General features: G+C 39.8%; 1 protein-coding gene across 2 annotated transcripts in view; it reads right to left on the bottom strand.

Annotated features, from left to right (window-relative positions):
• Window positions 1–22,829, bottom strand: part of LOC126234497 (protein quiver-like) — a 105,560-nt gene that overhangs the window by 26,833 nt on the left and 55,898 nt on the right. The window lies entirely within an intron of this gene.

Raw genomic sequence — 22,829 nt, forward strand, 5'->3', positions numbered from 1 at the left:
ATCAGCCCAACAGACCACCAAACCCTCTTCTGAGGGGCTCATTTTTCTATCATAACGCCGTTGTGCCACACTGGCTGAGAATTCTGACACACAGGCTCCCTGTATCAATTTGCAGCATGTTCAGTAAATTCATTTACTTGGTTGACCGAATCACCATGAACTAGCTGCCTCGGCTACCCAGTGCATACATTCAACTTTATTTTCTAGTCACCAAAATAAAATCACGCAACTGCCACCAACACAGAACTGCCAACAGTGGAGGATGCAGACATTTAAATAGGAAGTGTTCCTTTCCACTTGAGCTACTCTATTGCACTATCTGTTTGTTGAAAAAGTCGTGCAGTGCAAAAAAAAGGTATAACTGTTTGTCTCTCATAAGTATTGACCTGGCCATATGCATTATCCCACAGCGCTGTGAAATGCAGATGTTCTGGAGAAATTGTTCTTGCCTTCTGGAGCTGTTACAGCTATGTGTCGGCTAGTAGCATAATGGTAAGTATTGCGCACCGTAGGTAAAATGTCGCAAGTTCGAATACATTCAGAGCTATATTTTTTAAAACGCAATTCTCCTGTCTGCTAAAGTTATCAATCTAATGGAACCTGTAACATAATTCCCTTTACTTCTTAACCCAAAATAGTCGTATGTGGAAAAAGGGCTAACTTCTGCGACATTTTGTTCATTTCAGGCTTAACAGACAGCCAGACAGTAGATGCATCTCGAAACTTTTGTGTTATGTATGGATAGAGCGCATCGTGCCAAATTACGTTGGAAAAGTATTTTCTACATTAGCTGTCGTCTGGTAGTGGCATTTTATTCTTTTTCAAACCTTGTTTGAGAGCTTTAACTCAGAACAAGTTTTCTAAATGCATGTAATCAATAAACCGCATGTGCATTTTCAGACTGCTATAGATAACATCAAAGAATTCGCATATATCCTTGATGATTAATTTCTCTCTCATGTTTACTATTGTTTTAACAACACTAAAGGAAACCTTACGAAAATTGTGAGCTGTATTACAAGAAATGTAATAAAACTGTTACACAATAACCTTACGACGAAAGTATGTTGTATAAAAACTAAGTATCTGTACACAAGCGTGCCTCTGTCGACACGAATTGGTAAAATACTACTCACTTAGATTTTGATTGGGTCTGTGTTTAATTGGTATGCTGTGTCATACTCAAGATGTATGCAAATGTAGCATTTCATAAATAAAGTTATGTATTCCTAGAAACCCAAAATTTGCTTGTCAGCAGCGGAAAGAGGCGTTACCTGTTGTGCAACATTGTAACTTTTTCACCACTATGAGCCGAAAGTATTTTCTTGCGATTTCCTTATCAATGTTTGATATTAATGTCTGTAGCTCTTTCATGTAAGGGATGAAAACGCTACACTCAGTGAGACTGGAACTGCGAACCATAAGAGACGCTGTTTAAGAGGTCAGCATGTTACAACAGAGCTGGCGAAGAAGTATGTGACTTAACTTCCTCTTACGAGACGAATAGTACCTAGAACTCGTAAACCGCTATTTGAAGGACGAGATGAGTTGCGATTTCCACGTGCAACGACTTTCCTGATCTAAAAACCGTAAATTTACAATCTTTTTTTACACCTCAAGCGATAGTAACTCAGATTATTCAGTGGAAATGACAGGTAAAATCAAGTGAACTTTGAGGCGTAATTCCGTACACACCAGGAAGTAACTCGTCGATCACAGAGTTGCCAAACATACATTGCCTTGTTGCCAAATCTCAGTTACAATACCAGCAGGACGAAGACGAACCGATGTGATCTTACACCGGGCTGGAAAGTGACCATAGCTGGTGTCTCCAAGTCGCGGCTGCTATGGCCTGGAATACGTAATGCGTCTGATTCGCATTTCTGTAACTAGTTTTAGGGACTGGAGCGTAGTTACTAATAATACTCAGAGCTGACTGCAAACTAAGCATCATAAATCAGTAACTCTCATAGTTGTTTTATATTTCTTTCGTAAGTTTGCTCAAAACTAAGAAATTCATTCACAGACGCTTTGTGCCTCGCCGATAGTCGAGCACAACAAACAAATAAAAACAAAAAAAAAGATGTGTGTGTGTGTGTGTGTGTGTGTGAGAGAGAGAGAGAGAGAGAGAGAGAGAGAGAGAGAGAGAGAGAGAGAAAGAGAGAGAGAGAGTGTGTGACAGAGAGAGAGAGAGAGAGAGAGAGAGGGAGAGAGAGAGAGAGAGGTAAAAATCAAAAAGAATGAGAGAGAGAGAGAGAGAGAGAAAGTAAGAAATTGTTAAGAAATTGAATCATGGTATGTAAAGAAATCATTCATTAAAATGACACGTTCCACATCATTACGAAATATTGTATTCATGATCTATGAAACAACAATTATTTCAATGTCATCTAATTTAATTATATCATATTGATGACTAGCCATGAAGAGTAATGAATTACCGAATTTTTTACTAATACCAGTAACAAAATCTTAACTTGAAAATAAAAGACGACAGTTTTTGTAATAAACTGGGACTTTTATCAAGACCCTTTCGTCCCTGTTAATTAACCCGAAAAATGTCTGATATACCTCTATTCTGAAGTATCAAAGTGTGCATGCATTTAAAGATGTAGTGCATGATTTGAAATTCTATGACAGAGATACGAACCCATCACGGTTCGTTCCCTGTCTACGGAATCCTTTTCAGATTAATATCAAACGTCAGCAATTACTCGTAGATTACAGTAAAACTAAAGTAGTTGATGAAGACGTTACTTGATAACAAAAATTTGGTGCCTTTCTTCATTTACTTGCGCCTAGGTATGGCTATCGAGTACTGCGAAATCCAAAGGTAAGAGATCTTACTGCCTTCCGATACAAGTCGTTGTCAGTTCTTCCATTTGATTTGGTCGACATGACCTGTTTCAATTTGTGTATGACAGACCATGTTTTAGAAAATCAATTGTTTTCCTTTGCAATAAACAGAAAGATTTTCATTCTAAGTATCCAAGTACAAAATTTTCGCAATATTAGTTCCAATTTAATATTTGCTTCTATAATGTAGGAAAGTATTTCACAGTTGCAAAACTCGCATCCGACTCATTGACCTTACACTTAGTCGCAGACCATAAATTCTAGCTCAGAGTGACACCAGATTAAGTAACCTAATGTAGCGAAGACTGTTTGCCAGTGCTATCTCTCACCGGAAAATACGCAATTCACTCATGGGGCTCCATAAGTACACTGTAACAGTAATTTCTGTGTGCATGCAATGCATACGGATTAGAATTTAGTGGTGCTCTCTCTTCCACTTCAGTATACAATATGCCTGACCTAAACGGGCCCTTTATCATTACAGGCCCTGGACAGCGCAGCATCATACTGACAACAGTAATGTGTTTATACTGACAACCTGACTGTTCGTTTTACCTAATTTTGTAATCATGTAAATAAAACATGACCTTCAGGTGGGAGACATTTCGTCCCTCTTTTCTTTCTGTGAAATTTGTCAGTAAGCTTTTTGCCTTCTAACCAGCGAAATGCGGCAGAGTTCGGCCGGTAAATGATTCACAAACCCCGATTTAGTGCCGTTAAGACGATTTCTTTAAACTTTGTCGTAGCTGAAGGAATTTAGTTTCGTCGTAAATCGTGTCAATCAGCAATGTTCACAGACATCTCAAATAGGAAAAAGCTCATTATCCTGGTACGAAGGTTGTAAAACAAACTTCCCACAGTTTGTGTCGGGTTGATCTTTTCGTCTAATAGCACTGCGTAAGTATTTGGTCTATGAGGTATCACAAGTAGTGTTCCTGTAGCTGTGGGAATCATTGGTTGAAAACGAGTTTAACACCAATGGGTACAGTACTGCTAAATATTCTAAATGATTATCAACCTAAGTCTGAGTTCATCCGCAAAGTGAGGCGAATTTGTAATATCGAAGCTAGACTGTGCATCCTTGTCTTTCTTGAGTGGGCATTGGAAGGCGTTTACACACACGTATACAATATATACAATACTATGAATACTTCGAACGCTATAGTTAACGTTGCTCTCATAAACTACTTTAGTTTTTTAATTCTTCTGGGTCTTCAGCGTGCAATATGTGTTGTAGATACAGTCTTAGAGCAAAAAATTGACCGCCGAGTCGTTCACGTAAGGTGGGCAATACAGTCGTGCTCCTCTCAGAATCCTATGTCCGGCAACATGCTTGATCTGACAACATTGTAGACTGCGGCACTTCCCAGAGGAAGTCTTGACTTCAGTCTTAGTACTTTATTATTGACTACGACCGTAGTCTTGAGGTAAAACGCGAGACTAGCTAATACGACGTCTAGTAACTAAAAGCACACGTCGACAAAGTTTTTATCGCCGCTTTCCTCTGGGTGCTGAAGCTATGAGTGTAATTCAAGAGAATCTACAATAGATTTCGCTTTCTGTCACACTGGTAATAATAGTTTGGTCCAACAATGTTTTAGCGAAAGATTTCTTAGCCGAGCATCTGCCTCTGAACACCGCATGCGTCTGAGTTCTCTGGGACCCGTTTGCTGCCTACCGGCGGGGGCTCAGTCACTGCATTGTCTCGCCTTCTGCCGACAACGTCTGCTCCACTCCGCACTATCGACCATGTAAAATGCTTTAATGTTGTTGAGTGGTGACCCATAAAATCTGTCTACGATTTGTTCAAATGGATCTGAGCACTATGGGACTAAATATCTGATGTCATCAGTCCCATAGAACTTAAAACTACTTAAACCTAACTAACCAAAGGACATCACACACATCCATGCGCAAGGAAGGATTCGAACCTGCGAGCGTAGCGGTCACGCGGTTCCAGACTGAAGGCCTACAATTTGTGTTTCACTCTTGATAGCAAAGGAGGCACAAAACCGTTTTCATTTGATGATTATTTTATTACACTAGAATGCAATACATCAATGTGGCACAGAATTCATTTCGTGGTTTCTGATCCAGTGCACTACAATTAAAGCGTCACATTCTGTTCTTTTTCCTTTCAAGGGAGGTTCCTCAAATAATTTATTATTGTCATGGATTCATATGTGTTAGTTAAGGTACAGAGTAAGTGCAATGTAATATGTTTGATTTCTTTCTTTGATTCTCTATGGTAAATGGATGCAAAAGATTGTGTCAATACCTATCAGAAGCTGCTCTATAGCTACTCAGGCAAATTGCTTGTTTTGAGGTCTATACCTTAATTAACGGAGAAGTGAACGCTGTTCACAAGTGATATTTAAAATATTCAATTGGATTTAAGGCGACAAAGTTGCCCATATTTGAAGCTACCGAGAGAAAAAGTAAGTTACTAGAGCCGCTGTTAGCAAATGTCTGCAGGGGGTTCCTAATTGCTTCTGTGGAAATTTAGCATAGAGGGGCTATAGTAATCAAGAGGTTCATTTCCTTCATACTTATCACCCTGGCATGAGAGTCTTAAGTGAAGAACAATATTGAAATTCGTATCGCTGATGGTCGATTCGAATTTCTTCAGACACACTGGTATTGCGAAGCAGCTTGGCAGTCAGAAAGCCAAGATCTATGACCATTAACACAACTTACTGAGTCGAGCTACTAATAGGATTTGATGTCTAAAGGCTTTCTTCCGATTTCGATACAGAATTTTTTCTGGAAATTCGTAGCTCCATAAAATATATCAGAAAAAAAGCTCGCATACGCTGGCCCCTACCACGGTTACAACTGACGACTGATTGAGCCGTTCTGACCCAAGACACGGGCGGTACCACCGGGCTACGGACACACTGCTGTCTATACGCCACTCTCATCATGGTATTTGTCGCTCAGCCTCATAAAGCATCGTGAAAGATAATAAAAGTTATCACTTATGTGAAGAATAGCATATCTTTAGGCAAAATATTGAATTTTCTGTCTCAGTGTCTTAGTTTACATGAGGATTATATAGCACGAGTCATTCAAATGGAAAGGGAATATCAAGTGAATTTAGCGAGTCAATTCAGTACTATGCACGGAAGTGATTGCACTGTCACAGTGATGCCTAATTTTTGTGACGATGTTGCCAATTCTCAACTGTGCTAGGAACAGCTCTGTAGCGGTATGCGAGGAACATCCCGTGCTCGTGTCACAGGAGGATATGGAGAGGAGGCGCGGAGTTTGGTTAATGTGCAGCGTTTTCTCCTACCAGTTGTGTCAAACATTCAAGTGTATAATCTTCCATCACGATTACAATTTCCTACAAAATATATACGGATAAATCACTTACCTTGTTACTTTGTGACAAAGTATTATTTCAGTACAATAAAAAGTCTTTGGAAATCACTTATGCCCACCTGTCACAAAAGTAAGATAACAAACACTTTGCACCTCGAAATCGATTGCAACTATGTGCAGTCTTGTGACGTTTAAATAAATCGTCTTAACGGCACTAAATCGTGGTTTGTGAATCATTTACCGGCCGAACTCTGCCGCATTTCACTGGTTGGAAGGCAAAAAGCTTACTGACAAATTTCACAGAAGGAAAAGGGGGACGAAATGTTTCCCACTGGAAGGTCAAGTTGTTTTATTTAAATGATTACAAAATCAGCTAAAACGAACAGTGAGGCTGTCAGTATAAGCACATTACTGTTGTCAGTATGATGTTGCATTGCCCAGGGCCTGTAATGATAAAGGGCCCGTTTAGGTCAGGCATATTGTATACAGAAGTGGAAGAGAGAGCACCACTAAATTCTAATCCGTATGCATTGCATACACACAGAAAAAACTGTTACAGTGTACTTATGGAGCCCAATGAGTGAACTGCGTATTTTCCGGTGAGAGAGAGCACTGGCAAACAGTCTTCGCTGCATTAGGTTACTTAATCTGGTGTCACTCTGAGCTAGAATTTATGGTCAGCGACTAAGCGTAAGGTCAATGAGTCGAATGCGAGTTTTGCAACTGTGAAATACTTCCCTACATTATAGAAGCGAATATTAAATTTGCACTAATATTGCGAATATTTTGTACTTGGATACGTAGAATGAGAATATTTCTGTTTATTGCAAAGGAAAACAATTGATTTAACTTGAAACAGGTCATTTCGACCAAATCATTTGGAAGAACTGACAGCGACGTATATAGGAAGGCAGTAAGATCCCTTGCCTTTTGGTTTGGCAGTACTCCATAGACATTTCTAGGCGCAAATAAAAGAAGAAAGGCACCTCGTTTTTGTTATCAAGTAACGTCTTCATGAATTACTTTAGTTTTAATGTAATCTACGAGTAATTACTGATGTTTGATAGTAACATGAAAAGGATTCCGTAGACAGGGAATGAACCTGTTCTTGGGAAACTACTTCTATAGTGACCAAAAGGCGTCACATGATCTTCAAGTACAGTGTTACAGCAGCGGTATGAAGAAAATGATAGTAATAATGACGGTAATAATCGAATTGTCCGGTAACTTTACACGTCCCAGTGGATTTTCTCGAACTAAGAAATTTGCTGAATTTGTGAAAATTTCAAAATGGCTTTACATCGAGCCTATGACGCCTAGAAGAGTCTTTACATCCTGCTGACATGAGAATAGCACGATCTCCGCGTCAGAAGCTTGCTTCTACTTAACCATTTAATAGACTCGCGTTTTTTCCACCGTGACTAATTTTGTAAGCTAAGCACATCAATTGTTACAGCACACTCCTGTAGCTGGGAAATGTTGCCACAATGGTGTGGCGGAACGAACTATCACAGGTGTAATGCGTCGGTTCAGGCATTTACTTTTAAGAGGCACAAACAGATTTACTTTACCTGTGGTAACATCAAGTGAAAGACGTTATAATCCAGAATCCGCATTATACATCACGTTCCTTCATTACCAACTGGGCTGAGCCGGTTTACGTTCGGAAATGACATAGCGGAAGTCATGGTAAACAGAAATATAGTCGCCAGTAAACTTACCTACATTAGAAAATTCTATTTTATTTGATGAACCGATAGCCATTCAAAGGAACAGGGCTCTTACTTTACTTGCACTTGATTCAACTAGAGACGAAGAAAAATTTGATGCTGGACTGTGATTCGAATTCGTATCTCCTCTATCGAGGATCTGAATCTCTCGGAACAGTATAGTTCAATCATTTCGTTCCTTTTCTCAAGACTGCAATCTTCTCTGGCTCTCCTCCAAAGGTAAGTATGTGGGTCCGAATCCTGATCCGGTGCAAAAATATTCATAATTTCTAGACCTATCACGTGCACACCGGCCTGTTAGTGAAAATTAACGCAACATTTTTAATGTCTGTTCATGTGTTGCCAACATTCGCAATAGGTGCCGTTATTTCTGGTCAAACACGCACACATCTTACTATTCGTGAGTAAGAAACTGGTACTTAAGCTATATTCGTGGATGCACGGTAGGTGTGCAGTTCGATTGTTGCTTAGGCACAAAAGTTTGTATCCCTATTTTAGATTCAAACACCTAGCAGCTGGTAAGAAAAACCGATACGAAACATTTGAATTTACTTAGTTAACAATCCGATTTCGTGTTGGGTTCGTATCTCCGTCACAGAACTTCACATCATGCACTTCATCTTTAAATGCATGCACACTGTTACTTCAGAATAGAGGTATATCAGACATCTTTCGTGATTAGTTAACAGGGACGTAAGGATCTTGATAGAAGTCCCAGTTTATTACAAAAACTGTCGTCTTTTACTTTCAAGTTTAGATTTGGTTACTGGTATTAGTAAAAAATTCGGTAATTCATTACTCTTCAAAAATGGTTCAAATGGCTCTGAGCACTATGGGACTCAACTGCTGAGGTCATTAGTCCCCTAGAACTTAGAACTAGTTAAACCTAACTAACCTAAGGACATCACAAACATCCATGCCCGAGGCAGGATTCGAACCTGCGACCGTAGCGGTCTTGCGGTTCCAGACTGCAGCGCCTTTAACCGCACGGCCACTTCGGCCGGCTCATTACTCTTCATGGCTAGTCATCAATATGATATAATTAGATTAGATTACATTGAACAAATTCTTGTTTCATAGATCATGAATACATTATTTCGTAATGATGTGGAACGTGTCATTTTCATGAATGATTTCTTTACATACCATGATTCAATTTCTTTACAATTTTTTACTCTCTCTCTCTCTCTCTCTCTCTCTCTCTCTCTCTCTCTCTCATTCTTTTTGATTTCGCTCTCTCTCCCTCTCTGTCACACACTCACGCACGCGCGCACACACACACACACACACACACACACACACACACACACACACATTCTTTTTTTTTTGTTTTTATTTGTTTGTTGTGCTCGACTATCGGCGAGGCACAAAGCGTCTGTGAATGAATTTCTTAGTTTTGAGCACACTTACGAAAGAAATATAAAAACAACTATGAGAGTTACTGATTTATGATGCTTAGTTTGCAGTCAGCTCTGAGTATTATTAGTAACTACACTCCAGTCCCTAAAACTAGTTACAGAAATGCGAATCAGACGAATTACGTATTCCAGGCCACAGCAGCCGCGACTTGGAGACACCAGCTATGGTCACTTCCCAGCCCGGTGTAAGATCACATCGGTTCGTCTTCGTCCTGCTGGTATTGTAACTGAGATTTGGCAACAAGGCAATGTATGTTTGGCAACTCTGTGATCGACGAGTTACTTCCTGGTGTGCACGGAATTACGCCTCAAAGTTCACTTGATTTTACCTGTCATTTCCACTGAATAATCTGAGTTATTATCGCTTGAAGTGTAAAAAAAGATTGTAAATTTACGGTTTTTAGACAAGGAAAGTCGTTGCACGTGGAAATCGCAACTAATCTCGTCCTTCAAATAACGGTTTACGAGTTCTAGGCACCATTCGTCTCGTAAGAGGAAGTTAAGTCACATACTTCTTCGCCAGCTCTGTGGTAACATGCTGAACTCTGAAACAGCGTCTCTTATGGTTCGCAGTTCCAGTCTCACTGTGTGTGGCGTTTTTATCCCTTCTATGAAAGAGCTACAGACAGTCATATCAAACATCGATAAGGTAATCGCAAGAAAATACTTTCGGCTCATAGTGCAATGGTGAAAAACTTACAATGTTGCACAACAGGTAACGCCTCTTTCCGCTGCTGACAAGCAAATTTTGGGTTTCTAGGAATACATAACTTTATTTATGAAATGCCACATTTGCATACATCTTGAGTATGAGACAGCATACCAATTAAACACAGACCCAATCAAAATCTAAGTGAGTAGTATTTTACCAATTCGTGTCGACAGAGGCACGCTTGTGTACAGATACTTAATTTTGTTACAACATACTTTCGTCGTAAGGTTATTGTGTAACATTTGTGTTACATTTCTTGTAATACAGCTCACAATTTTCGTAAGGTTTCCTTTAGTGTTGTTAAAACAATAGTAAACATGAGAGAGAAATTAATCATCAAGGATATATGCGAATTCTTTGATGTTGTCTATAACAGTCTGAAAATGCACATGCGGTTTATTGATTACATGCATTTAGAAAACTTGTTCTGAGTTAAAGCTCTCAAACAAGGTTTGAAAAAGAATAAAATGCCACTACCAGACGACAGCTAATGTAGAAAATACTTTTCCAACGTAATTTGGCACGATGCGCTCTATCCATACATAACACAAAAGTTTCGAGATGCATCTACTGTCTGGCTGTCTGTCAAGCCTGAAATGAACAAATTGTCGCAGAAGTTAGCCCTTTTTCCACATACGACTATTTTGGGTTAAGAAGTAAAGGGAATTATGTTACAAGTTCCATTAGATTGATAACTTTAGCAGACAGGAGAATTGCGTTTTAAAAAATATAGCACTGAATGTAACTCGAACTCGCGACGTTTTACCTACGGTGCGCAATACTTACCATTATGCTACTAGCCGACACATAGCTGTAACAGCTCCAGAAGGCAAGAACAATTCCTCCAGAACTTCTGCATTCCACAGCGCTGTGGGATAGTGCATATGGCCAGGTCAATACTTATGAGAGACAAACAGTTATGCCTTTTCTTTTGCACTGCACGACTTTTTCAACAAACAGATAGCGCAATAGAGTAGCTCAAGTGGAAAGGAACACTTCCTATTTAAATGTCTGCATCCTACACTGTTGGCAGTTCTGTGTTGGTGGCAGTTGCGTGATTTTATTTTGGTGACTAGGAAATAAAGTTGAATGTATGCACTGGGTAGCCGAGGCAGCTAGTTCATGGTGATTCGGTCAACCAAGTAAATGAATTTACTGAACATGCTGCAAATTGATACAGGGAGCCTGTGTGTCAGAATTCTCAGCCAGTGTGGCACAACGGCGTTATGATAGAAAAATGAGCCCCTCAGAAGAGGGTTTGGTGGTCTGTTGGGCTGATGAGAGGTTCATATATCTATGGTCCGGTTTCGATACCAACTTCGGTCAGTGATTTTAGATAGGGAGAGACAGATTTCTTTCTCTTCTGGCTACACCAAGTGAAGAAGATATAATGGCATTGTGGTCTGAAATTCACATTAAAAATGATATTCCTTCTCTACCAAGTAGACGTTAGGTTGAGCCACAAAGTCTGCAGTGGCGACATGTAGAAACTCTATCACCAGTAACCTTTCTTATACTAGTTATTTATTTCTAGTGACGAAACAAACGCTATGTCGGCTCACAGGACACTTATTCCATGTTTTATCTGAGCTTCTGTATGTCGATAAAATTGGTTCTGAACTGGGAATGCCACTCAGACCGCTCCTAACGCGGAATTTGTTCCCTTCGTGACAATACAGCTCGGCTACAATTTGTTGTTTGTTCAAAACTGCAGATTCCTCAACAGCTCCACATATTGCGCGTGAATGGGTTCGAATCCCGGCCTGACACTAAAGATTTCATTATGTATTATCAAGATCTAGCATGAGAACACCTATCAGCTGGTGGATAATAATTTAGAATTTTAATGTATTTTCATTCGTTGTCAACACTAACGATATTTGACGTTTCTGACTCCCAGTGAGACACAGAACTATTTGCGAGATCACTGTAAGTTCAAGATGTTATTCCGAGCTGCTGGTGGAGAAAAATTCGGTAGCTGACATCTCTTTGCGTGTAGTCAACAACGATGTGTGTGGGGCTCTTTTCCCAGTCAGCACTGAACTCTCCGTCATATTATTTCTAGTTTGAACATGCGCACATGTCGCAGCTGGTGCAACAAACCCATATTTAACGTTCATTTTCTCTAGAATATAACAGCGATAGATGCCGGGTTGGAGCCCGGGGAAGGAAAAAATTAATGTTTCGTCTCGTCATTTCAGTTAAAACATCCAGCTGCTGCCGAGAAAATGCGATATGTCACAGTTGATTGTGCTTCGATATCTATCCGATTAGGTTCTGGGTTAGAATCCCTGTCCAACACAAAGCTTCACCTTACGGCATTTCAAATAAATTACTTGTTAAGAAAGAATATTTAACATCTCTCGTAGTTCGTTAACCGGGACAATAGGTGATGGCTAGGAATTCGGGTCCGTTAAAAATGTTTGCGTTATGTAATTTAAAGTCGGTATTTGCTAATTGATACTGTCTAAAATCAAGGTATATCACTCTCTGTATGCCTAATCAGGAATGACTGTTAGTTTCCGTCAGTCACGAAATTTTTACTTAGTCTGCATGACCTGGGTTTGAATCCATATGCAGAACGAGAAGTTCAAACGTATTTTCAACTAGCTGCTCGTGAATAACTTAGATTTTTAATGTCATTTTGTGTTAAATAATAAGTACGGTATGTTACTTTGAAGAGGAAATCATGAATACGACGAACTTACTACGTGCATTATCTATCTGACGTAATAATGAGAGTGGTAACATTACAGGTATGTCATTTATTGTAATAAATGTGAGCTTACAAGCCTTAAGGACAGTCTTACCTGTGATAAGGTGTTCCTTGATATTTGTAGTATCGTAGTATTACTTTACATCTTGAGTTATTGCGATACAGAGCAGTTTTTTCTATTGGTGACTTGTTGGAACCATTTTCAATAGTCAAACGACTGTACCAAGGAGCAAATAGAGGACCTGCTAGACAGCTGCGTTATGTGGGTTGTATGCGAATCAGGCGAAATGCAATTGAGGTCTTTCGGTTACTTTTGAGCACGACTGTATATAGACGTATGTATCAGCGCTGAGATACACCTACACACATGTGAAAGTAGATAGAGAGGGAGAGAGAGTATATTCCAGATGGGTGTAATTAAAGTGCAACTACTCTTACAGGTCCAGTGCGACGAAACTAGGTAAATATACTAGTGTGGTATTGCGGAACCAGTCAGCAGCTGCAAAATCTGGCGCTTTTGACACACCGTTTTGAGGTTGCAGCATTTCGTCGACGTCCCGGTGCTCATATTGAAAAAAAAAAATGTGTAAGCGGTGGTTAGTAATGAAAACAACATTTTGCCTCACTAACTTGTTTTAACTTTTCTGCAAACATCCCGTTCCTAATTCATTACATATGGCAACATTTCTGTACGTCTTTCTTGCATTCACAGGGGAAGAGTTGAACCTCTTGGTCTAGACTGGAACTAATTTCTTTCCAGAGTAAATCAGTTCCACATTAACGTATTACCGTATGTCTACCCAGTTTCGCTGCCATACGATAGTTAGCCCCCCCATGAACCATGGACCTTGCCGTTGGTGGGGAGGCTTGCGTGCCTCAGCGATACAGATGGCCATACCGTAGGTGCAACCACAACGGAGGGGCATCTGTTGAGAGGCCAGACAAACATGTGGTTCCTGAAGAGGGGCAGCAGCCTTTTCAGTAGTTGCAGGGGCAACAGTCTGGATGATTGACTGATCTGGCCTTGTAACATTAACCAAAACGGCCTTGCTGTGCTGGTACTGCGAACGGCTGAAAGCAAGGGGAAACTACAGCCGTAATTTTTCCCGAGGACATGCAGCTCTACTGTATGATTAAATGATGATGGCGTCCTCTTGGGTAAAATATTCCGGAGGTAAAATAGTCCCCCATTCGGATCTCCGGGCGGGGACTACTCAAGAGGACGTCGTTATCAGGAGAAAGAAAACTGGCGTTCTACGGATCGGAGCGTGGAATGTGAGATCACTTAATCGGGCAGGTAGGTTAGAAAATTTAAAAAGGGAAATGCATAGGTTAAAGTTAGATATAGTGGGAATTAGTGAAGTTCTGTGGCAGGAGGAACAAGACTTTTGGTCAGGTGATTACAGGGTTATAAATACAAAACAAATAGGGGTAATGCAGGAGTAGGTTTAATAATGAATAAAAGAATAGGAGTGCGGGTTAGCTACTACAAACAGCATAGTGAACGCATTATTGAGGCCAAGATAGACACAAAGCCCATGCCTACTACAGTAGTACAAGTTTATATGCCAACTAGCTCTGCAGATGATGAAGAAATAGATGAAATGTATAACGAGATAAAAGAAATTATTCAGGTAGTGAAGGGAGACGAAAATTTAATAGTCATGGGTGACTGGAATTCGTCAGTAGGAAAAGGGAGAGAAGGAAACATAGTAGGTGAATATGGATTGGGGGGAAGGAATGAAAGAGGAAGCCGCCTTGTAGAATTTTGCACAGAGCATAACTTAATCATAGCTAACACTTGGTTCAAGAATCATGAAAGGAGGCTGTATACATGGAAGAAGCCTGGAGATACTGACAGGTTTCAGATAGATTATATAATGGTAAGACAGAGATTTAGGAACCAGGTTTTAAATTGTAAGACATTTCCAGGGGCAGATGTGGATTCTGACCACAATCTATTGGTTATGAACTGCAGATTGAAACTGAAGAAACTGCAAAAAGGTAGGAATTTAAGGAGATGGGATCTGGATAAACTGAAAGAACCAGAGGTTGTAGAGAGTTTCAGGGAGAGCATAAGGGAACAATTGACAGGAATGGGGGAAAGAAATACAGTAGAAGAAGAATGGGTAGCTCTGAGGGATGAAGTGGTGAAGGCAGCAGACGATCAAGTAGGTAAAAAGACGAGGGCTAATAGAAATCCTTGGGTAACAGAAGAAATATTGAATTTAATTGATGAAAGGAGAAAATATAAAAATGCAGTAAATGAAGCAGGCAAAAAGGAATACAAACGTCTCAAAAATGAAATCGACAGGAAGTGCAAAATGGCTAAGCAGGGATGGCTAGAGGACAAATGTAAGGATGTAGAGGCTTGTCTCACTAGGGGTAAGATAGATACTGCCTACAGGAAAATTAAAGAGACCTTTGGAGAGAAGAGAACCACTTGTATGAATATCAAGAGCTCAGATGGAAACCCAGTTCTAAGCAAAGAAGGGAAGGCAGAAAGGTGGAAGGAGTATATAGAGGGTTTATACAAGGGAGATGTACTTGAGGAAAATATTATGGAAATGGAAGAGGATGTAGATGAAGATGAAATGGGAGATAAGATACTGCGTGAAGAGTTTGACAGAGCACTGAAAGACCTGAGTCGAAACAAGGCCCTGGGAGTAGACAACATTCCATTAGAACTACTGATGGCCTCGGGAGAGCCAGTCCTGACAAAACTCTACCATCTGGTGAGCAAGATGTATGAGACAGGCGAAATATCCTCAGACTTCAAGAACAATGAAATAATTCCAATCCCAAAGAAAGCAGGTGTTGACAGATGTGAAAATTACCGAACTATCAGTTTAATAAGTCACAGCTGCAAAATACTAACGCGAATTCTTTACAGACGAATGGAAAAACTGGTAGAAGCCGACCTCGGGGATGATCAGTTTGGATTCCGTAGAAATGTTGGAACACGCGAGGCAATACTGACCTTACGACTTATCTTGGAAGAAAGATTAAGAAAAGGCAAACCTACGTTTCTAGCATTTGTAGACTTAGAGAGAGCTTTTGACAATGTTGACTGGAATACTCTCTTTCAAATTCTGAAGGTGGCAGGGGTAAAATACAGGGAGCGAAAGGCTATTTACAATTTGTACAGAAACCAGATGGCAGTTATAAGAGTCGAGGGGCATGAAAGGGAAGCAGTGGTTGGGAAGGGAGTGAGACAGGGTTGTAGCCTCTCCCCGATGTTATTCAATCTGTATATTGAGCAAGCAGTAAAGGAAACAAAAGAAAAATTTGGAGTAGGTATTAAAATCCATGGAGAAGAAATAAAAACTTTGAGGTTCGCCGATGACATTGTAATTCTGTCAGAGACAGCAAAGGACTTGGAAGAGCAGTTGAACGGAATGGACAGTGTCTTGAAAGGAGGATATAAAATGAACATCAACAAAAGCAAAACGAGGATAATGGAATGTAGTCAAATTAAGTCGGGTGATGCTGAGGGAATTAGATTAGGAAATGAGACACTTAAAGTAGTAAAGGAGTTTTGCTATTTAGGGAGTAAAATAACCAATGATGGTCGAAGTAGAGAGGATATAAAATGTAGACTGGCAATGGCAAGGAAAGCGTTTCTCAAGAAGAGAAATTTGTTAACATCGAGTATAGATTTAAGTGTCAGCAAGTCGTTTCTGAAAGTATTTGTATGGAGTGTAGCCATGTATGGAAGTGAAACATGGACGATAACCAGTTTGGACAAGAATCGAATAGATGCTTTCGAAATGTGGTGCTACAGAAGAATGCTGAAGATAAGGTGGGTAGATCACGTAACTAATGAGGAGGTATTGAATAGGATTGGGGAGAAGAGAAGTTTGTGGCACAACTTGACTAGAAGAAGGGATCGGTTGGTAGGACATGTTTTGAGGCATCAAGGGATCACAAATTTAGCATTGGAGGGCAGCGTGGAGGGTAAAAATCGTAGAGGGAGACCAAGAGATGAATACACTAAGCAGATTCAGAAGGATGTAGGTTGCAGTAGGTAATGGGAGATGAAGAAGCTTGCACAGGATAGAGTAGCATGGAGAGCTGCATCAAACCAGTCTCAGGACTGAAGACCGCAACAACAACAACAACAACGGTAGTTAGATCCCACACTGGTCCTCCATGAATAACTGCACTTTAACTACCCAGCAGAATTCGATGACGAACATAATGAATAGCATAGAATCATTTCTAGCTACCACAGAACACTGTTCTTGATACTGTTTCAGGTTCCTCATAAAAGGGGTCGGTCGTAGCTGAGCTTCACGTATCAGGAGTAGCGCCAGTGCAGTTTCACTTTCTCTGTTGGTCCCAGACGATAGCGCTTCAATTAATTAGGATCACTCACTGTACCGTTGTAGTAAAATAGCGAATAACAGCGGTTAGCATTACGATAAAGAATCAGAAGATTTGAATTTATTGCGGCATTAAAGATTACAATAAATACACACTGTAACCATGGATGATCTAAACCAATTGCTAAATGATTTAGTCACAATATCTTCATGTGCGAAAAGTGGCAATTGACTTTAAATAATGAAAATTGTGAGGTCATCCACATCAGTACTCAATGGATTCTGCTCAACTTCTGTTACATGTAATATCACACAAATCCAAACGCTGTAAATTCAGTTAAATACTTAGGGATTACAAGTACGAATAACTTGAACTGGAACGAGCACATAGATAATATCATGATGGATGAAAACCTAACACGGTGATTTATTGACAAATACTTTGAAATTGCAGCCGATCTACAAAAGAGACTGCTCAAAATACGCTTTTTCACACTGTTCTGGAGTATTGCTGTCCGGTGTGAGACCCGCATCGAATACGACAGACGGAGGACATAAAAAAAGTTAAAAGAAGGGCTGCACGTTTAGTATTATAGCGAAATAGTGGAGAGAGCCACGAATATGATACGGAAATGTTGAAGGAAATCATTTCAACAAAACTGGTTTTTGTTGTGCCAGGATATTCATATGAAATTTCAACCATTAACTTCTGCTCAAAGAGCGAAAATATATTGTTGGTGCCCACATGCATAGGAAAAATTGATCATAATATCAAAATGTGAGAAATCAGAGCTTGCGCGGAAAGGTCTGTTTTTCCAGTGACTCTTCCAGAGTGAAACGATACAGAAATTATTTGGATGTCGTATCATGAACCTTCTGTCAGGAACTTATTTGGGAATTGCAGAGTCGTCATGTGGATGTGGATGTCAGCGCAATGTTTCATATTAGTTACCTCCGTATAAAATCAGACCGCATTGGCAATTTTCTTTACATTGGTAGACAGCCTTCAAATAATTCATAAACAAAAGAAGTATATGTTAATAAATTAACACGCTTTCCAGGTACCCTGTAATGGGAGGGGCTCCTGTATAAAATAATAAGAGAGAGGGTTTGTGATGTATCCTAAGTGGTAGCACATATGCTCAAAAAGTGATTGTTCCCACATAGTACTTAATTAACACTTTATTTTTAATAGCTCGTAGAACGGAAAGAACAGTACTTAAGTTAACCGGATTATACCAAATCTTGAAGCACAGAGTGCTAAGGAGACCAATGTCGAAAAAGGTGAACTGTCGAGTGACGACAGCTGGCTGCTCGTTGTTGGTTGCTCAGGTGTACCTTAGAAGTTGGTGCTGCAACTGGAACAGTACACTGTGAGGAGTGGTTCGCCATTTGGTTGTGTGGACATACGACTCGTGTACGCGAAGAAATGCATGCAAATGCCGAGCGACCAGCAGTAATACGGATGTTACCTGTGGTGAAACCGGCGTCCACATTTCTGTGGCGTCTGTTGGAGTTCCTCTTGACAATAACTCGCGTGTGTTTTCCGGTCATATTGTCGGCATGATATATGGCGGAAGGCGGCTAGTGTTTGATTCCGGCGGTAGGGCTTGCGATACAATGGCACAGCGACCCGCCGATCTCTGCTGCATGGCCGGTAGTAGTAGTCCAAGGCGAAGCTTACGGCTACAGCAATGTGAATGGTGCTTCCGTATGTAGGTTGAAGTGGGTCTATTGATGCACATGTTCTCAAGGCATGCGCTTCTCGGACTCTCCTTTAGCTTACAGAGGCTATGACATTTTATGGAATGTGAGAGCTTAGAGAACTCGTCTTTTGCTGTCGAGCCCATTTCCCGTGCACAGCAAAGTAAATCGGTTAAAATTATCTCGACTAAAAATGACAATAAAACCAACCGTTGTGAAAAAACTTCTCACAAGTCAAAGGTGTATTTGGACTCCATTGGACTTAAGTCGAATACACGCCTACGCATAACTGCTGAGAGCAGGCGACTATGAAAAGTGTGTATATCGCGTTGTATTATGTCTGTGCTGGTGAAAATGGCCGTGTGAGAAGGAGAAGACGGAATGTACTAGACTACTCGGCTCCATTACCCCTAGGATGCGGCGTAGAAACAGGGAGTGATTACCATTAACAGTGTTGGAAGTATGGAATTAGTCACAGGACACAGTTGCGCATTCATCAGATCATCATAAGCCTGATGTAAACCACTAACAACAGTGAAATATTTTCGAATATTTCTCAGTAAATAAACTACAAGACGTTTATCAAAAAGTAGCAGTAATTCACTAACGTTTGAAATAAAATAAACATATTAATTTCATTTCCCCATTCTTTTATTGTTCTTTACATACATAGCCATTGTCCTCTGTTACCATAAAAAAATCCTTCGTTTAATTTCATTCAAATCTGCAGTTATTATAGCCTCTACTATTAAACTGCCTAAACGGCCACATCTCATCATAGTATCGTTTCCTGCGAAACGGTTACCTAATTCTTCGCAGGTACGTTCACAAAATCGTTACTCTACACACTGGCTAAAATTAATGTCTAAAATATGTTACAGAACCATTAAAATCGATAACTGGCTTTTAAGAAGCAGGTGCATCAATTTTTTTCTATTTTAAATTTAATTTCGGCTTTCTTGTGAAAATTATAAGGCCTTTGTACAGCTTTGATACTGTTGGTCTACAGAATGCTTCTCGTCGCTTCAGTTTTCCATTCATAATATAGATCGAATCAGACTATATGAAGAATCTTGATGAATATATTTAAGCTCATAGTATTATTTACAGTTGAACTGCCTTCCTTCACACCATGTCATACTATAACAAGGTATCAAAGGTTACATTACAGTTACGAGGTTATGTTAGAGTCAGGACGAACGTTCAAATCTTTCTCCATCCTCCCCGATGTTATGTTTACAAACCACCTGAGGCTAATGTCGGAATATTTCCATAAAAAAGCTACGACAGAACAGCCCAATGTGTACTTTGGCTGCATATCTAATGTACACTCAAATTTTCTATTCCCACCTAGGCTCATAATAGTATTGTCCAATATATCGACTTCTCCGCAGAATAGTTTTTCTCAGGCTTAGTCTTCCTAATCTTGCAGTTTATGAAGTTTTTGTGAATCGCTCTACAAGCGGCTGGATATGGAGTTCGTGGTCGAATTTGGTGCCTTAGCCTCTAAATGTATTTGAACACCGAACTCTTAGCACCACACTGCAAAATTTCTGCTTTGAATGAAACTGTAGGATAACATTTTAATTGTAGCGAAATTAAAGCTGTGACCTCCGACCATAAAAAGGCACTGCTCGAATTCATAGAATATTACTTGAAGAACTTTAGCATAAAATTGCGCTGAAGCATTCGCCTGCCCCTCATTGTAGTTAGAACTTCGGCTGAATTAGTTCTTTACTGTTACCTTAGCAATATGTTCCTATTGTCGTCATAAAAACAGTAATAATTGACAGGAATCCGTACATCGAGGGATACCATCTGTAAGCAGCTACACAAGAAAGTATCAGAAACATCCAAACTTCTGACAGGATTTAGTGTAAGTAATAACTACAATTATCAAACACTGATAGCATTCTTCGACTGATTAACTATTGACTAAGTAAAATAACATGGGTACTCGTATACAAATATATTAAAGTCCGGACACATAACGGTTATCTAACTGGTCACAGATTTAGCATCCGAGAGTGATCTGCATTCCAGGCAGGGGCGAGTATCGATATGAGAAAACACGCCATCAACTACCAACAATAAATGAGGTCTTACGACGCCCGTAGACGATTCATTTTCTTACAGTAGTGGACGGCCGTGGTTCCCAAGACATCCAGTCAGATGGATGGATATACAAAAATTTGCGTGATTACGTCCTGAGATTTTGATTTTCTCTTTGATCATGATATACTTGTAGACAGCTTGGCAACGCCTTGGGACTTATGTTGGTTTCCCGTTCAACTCCTTAATCTCCGCGGTCATTCATCTGCGGAGTCGGCTGTTTTCATTCCGCCGGTCTCCCCATTGCCATCATTGCGAGTTGTTGTAAACTGTTTCTACCTATTCTGAGTAGGGTAGCAAAAGATAAATCTGAAACAAAAGCTCAGCAAAGGCAAAAAATAAAAAATGAGCATTTGTTTATTCAAAAGCAATACACTATATGTCATACATTAAACATTGAGCAAAATATTTTGTCTCAACTTAATCCCCCCTAATAACTGCTTTAGAGAAATGAGTTACGTTTATCATCAATAAACAAATGTGGTCTTTTACACAATAATAAAATATGTTAATTTACGTGACACGTTGCGAGACATATGTCACACGGAATGTTTCGTCATACGGAAAGCTGCAAGCCTTTGATTAATGGGGTAACACATTCATCTATTCGACATTAAATGTAGAGCGTACATGAATAGTTAATAAAACACCTGATATTTTTATTTATACGAATGATACTGGTACAGGATTTACCCTTCGTGACACATTATAAAGTTTCTTGTGTATTTGACACATGGTAAGTGGATGTTCTCTTCTTGGAGGAGAACGACTTTCACTCAGTCATCTTAGATCTATTATCTATCATGGCAGACTGGGAAGTCTTCCATACATCTCTCAGCAGTTATGTTCTTACCGAGGAGTACATACGAATTCTGTACAAACTCTGTGTGACAAAGACCTATTAGCGTCAGTTACGTTTGAAAAATGATTGTTTGAAGTTTTGTTGGTTGTGTGGTACAATCAACGTAATTATCAGCTGATCATAACAAGCACTGCGAAACTTCTGAACAGGGTTCGAACCGCACAATAACCCTGGGTTCGGTGTGGGGCGGCGGTAGGATGAGTGGACTGCTGCGGCCTGTTGTGGGGTTGTTAACCACTGAGGGCTACGGCGGGGACGAAGCCTCTGCGTCGTTCCTAGGTCCCCTGTTCAATACAATACAGGGGAAGACGAGGAACTGCATTTTCACCCAAGCAGAGCCCGAATTTTTATGTAATTACATATTCTTTTCCTCTGATCCTACCCGCGTAAAACGGGTAAATGTTCACGAAGTATTTAGCCAGTGATAATATGTTTTACTTTATTGCTGCATATTTCTGAATAATTCACATAAATATGTGTTTTATATATTTTAACTTTATAATAAATTAAATTACATAATATTGCTTTCTTGCCCTCCTTCATATTTCCCTACACCCCCAGCAGGCCGCTCCCTTAGAAAAATATCCATATCCGATCTGCCAGAAAAGTTGAAGGCAAGAAATAAATTATTTGTAAAAATAACGTTCTGGTGTGATTCTGGTGTGATTCTTTTACTTAATTCTCTAAGATTCGGAATCTCAGTTCTAAGAAGCAAAGCAGACACAGAATTAGTACTGCTTAGTAGTGTACAAACGATTGTTGTGTGTGGTATAGCTTCGTGATGTCTCCAGATTAAAAGTCGGACAAACACACTACTAACGTTCCGAAGTTTTCCTGTTACTAGTAATTAAGAATTAGAGAGAGAAGGCGCTAAGAAACTTTGCCACACAGTATTTCTTAGAAATTCATGGTTGTTTGTGTTCATGATTCCTCCTGTTGCTTAAAATCATAATCTAAATTTAGATCTTGTGTTAGGATGGACCACCCTTCCACTAATGATGTTGAGATTATTCCATGTCGAACATACAGTAAGAAGTCCTAACTTCAGCAACATGTACGCAGTGATCAGC

This window comes from Schistocerca nitens, chromosome 2 (assembly GCF_023898315.1).
Source record: "Schistocerca nitens isolate TAMUIC-IGC-003100 chromosome 2, iqSchNite1.1, whole genome shotgun sequence".
In the NCBI taxonomy this organism is placed as follows: domain Eukaryota; kingdom Metazoa; phylum Arthropoda; class Insecta; order Orthoptera; family Acrididae; genus Schistocerca; species Schistocerca nitens.